Below are 3,126 nucleotides of genomic sequence, written 5' to 3' on the forward strand. Positions count from 1 at the left end.
ATATATATATATATATATATATATATATATACATGTACTCATTGTGAGAACGGGCTCATTGGTTACGCAGCAGAGTAATAGTGAAGTTAGTACGCTAGTGAATCAGATAAAGGTTATAGTGGAAGAATTTCAAGAATGTAATTTATCTAAAGTTTCATATTCCCAGTCGTCTGCATTAATTTCTGAGTTTTCTAAAATGACAATAAGAAACACCATCTAAATAGCATTCTTGAATTCAAAGTACATTATCTTTATTTACGTTGATGTTGAAGCTAGTTTTACTGAGACGGTCGAACGGCTGCTGGCTATTCTGCCTCTCCGTCAAACCAGTCGTTATTCAGTAAAAGAAAACATTTTTCTCTCTTATAAAGCTTTTACTCCAGCAATGAACTTCTGCAGTGCTTCTTATTTTCCGACCTTACAACATGATGTAATTGAGGGACATTCGAATATGTACTAAGAATAAGACAATTATTAGAACTATATTAGGTGCTTCAGTGGTGTGTCTTCTTTTCGATGATAATCTTATGTGCGGCTGCGTTCATTATTGCTTTCGAGGTACTTCCTTTTCGTTGCTTCCAGCTTCATCTCTTGCTTATATTGTTGCTACTTCGTCTAGTTGCTACTATGGCTGTCATTGTTGCTTTATTTCATATACACATACGATTTCTCATTTTATTGCTTTTGTTGTTTTCTTATTGTTGTTCAAACAATCCGCCACTCCTACAGGCAGTTTATTTCTCATCCCCATCGCAATCGACGTCAAATACTGCACACAAGATCATGATTCATGAAATAAACACGAAGCTCTATCCTTCGTTTTGCGCAATGGCCAATATCCCGCTTCATCCATGCAAGCAAATCTCACCGCCAAATTTTCTATCACTGCTCTTACAATATTGCAGCATCAGTTGGATTCAGTAGATAGAGTAGATGAGGTGTTCGCTGTTGCTTGATGATCAATGTTGAAGTCGATAGTGTTGATGCCATCATCATTTTCGATGGACAAGCTTTTTATAGGGATTTATTTTGTCTTAAATAAAGTGCGTACGGTGAGGTGGGTAGTGTTTTTGTCTGGAATGGGATCTGTAAGTCGTCGAACAGTTTATTCAAGGATTTCTGCGATGGCAAAATTTGGACAACTTTATAACATCCAAATAATAACTTCATGCTGGATGTCTTGAAAAAAGCCCCCCAATATCGTAGACATAATTACTTTTCTAAACAAGTGCTTCGAAAATGAAAGCCTAAAGAATGAAAAATCAAGAACTCGACCCATAGTGAGGCTGAGGTTTGTGGAAAAAAGAAACTGGAAGACAAGATCAGCATTAGCGATATATGTGTCAGAATGTTCGTGCAAGTAGATTTGTAAGAATGGCTGTAAATGTGTGTAAACACTCTACAGTGTTCACTCATCAATGTCGTAGGCGTATACTATTCGAAACTCACACATAAAAATCATAGACGCACATACACAAGATCCCTGTATATATTTACGTTGAAGATAGATGATACATATATATATATATATATATATATATATATATATATATATATATATACATACACACATATACACACGCGCACACACACATATATATTTATATATTTATATACACACATGTGTGGAGGTAGTATGTTTAAGTAAGCCATATGTCTGCACTATCATTACCACATGCAAAGGCAAGACCATTAACAAAGGACAGCGCAGCAATATTAATGTTGTCACATATTCAAATCTGCATTCATATTTAATTATATAACAAATGGTGATAATTAATTAATTATGCTACGACCGAACTCCTCCGGAGCCTGAGATGTCTCAAGAGTGTAAGTAAACATATGTGAGATTGCGCATATATATACAAAATAAGCGAGAGAGAGAGAGAGAGAGAGAGAGAGATAATGAGCGAGAGAGACAGACTGACAAAGAAATTCATACATAAACATGTATATATATATATATATATATATATATATATATATATATGTTTGTGTGTGTGTGTGTGTGTGTGTGTGTGTGTGTGTGTACATACAGACACAACGCATACCCACGCCATCCCATATTACCTCGATGCGCACGTATATGTTGTTGATAAAATACCCGGTGTGTTACCATCATCTTCATTACAATAGCTATATTCACAGAACTGGATGATTCGTCAAGAAGGCATTTACTGTTGTAAACAAATACATTTTAAGTAGGTAGCTAAATATGTGTGTGAGGGTGTGTGTGTATGTGTGTGTGTGTGTGTGTGTGTGCATATATATATATATATATATATACATACACACATTCCCACAAATACATATATACATACACATTTATTTGTATGCACGCATATCGTTACTAATTCATCATGTAATGGAGTCCAACAAGTGTGCATGGTATGAGATGCCGAACATAAATAACAGACGGTTTTGTTCATTTACAGGTTATATCTTTGTGTCACGCCATTCAGACTTTACAACGTAGCAGGATCCATTCTATCATTCATTACTCGTTACTGATAGGATAACAAATATAAACTTGTAGCTGATTAAATCAAATATGTAATATTTATAAGCTATTATGGCGGCTCTCTCTCGTTCAACTCGATTGAATTTGTAGCCGGGTTTTGTAAGTACGCCTCTGTGAAAGTTTGAAATAAGAAAAGATGTGTTCAAGAATAAAGTCCCTGGGATACCAAAATACTTTATCGCCTCTGCAAGACAAGATTTCCATTTATATGACTTTGCTCCATCAGGGTACCTGAAATGAAACCAAATAACAACACCGCGGAATAACAATATATCGTGTAGGAAGGAAAGAGCTTGTACCGGTTCTGTGGATCTGATTGTTATTGCAGTCACATCTGAATCGAATCAAGATCTAATTATTGTATCAAAAGCGGAATATAACAGAAATTGGAATAGAGTTCCCGGTAGAACTGTTACAAAAGGTGTGCCTCCTTGGCACGGCCGGAATAATGGGGAAAATGCTTGATAATTGAAAAGAACGAATAGAATGGTACCGTAGATTGCAGGTAGTAAGGTCGCTATGCATGCAAGACTCCAGGAACTCCAACGAAACCTGTGATAAAGAGAACAAAAAAATTGTAATCGTTTCTACTATAGAGGTACAAA

This window comes from Octopus bimaculoides, chromosome 6 (genome assembly GCF_001194135.2).
Source record: "Octopus bimaculoides isolate UCB-OBI-ISO-001 chromosome 6, ASM119413v2, whole genome shotgun sequence".
NCBI classification, from domain to species: Eukaryota; Metazoa; Mollusca; class Cephalopoda; order Octopoda; family Octopodidae; genus Octopus; species Octopus bimaculoides.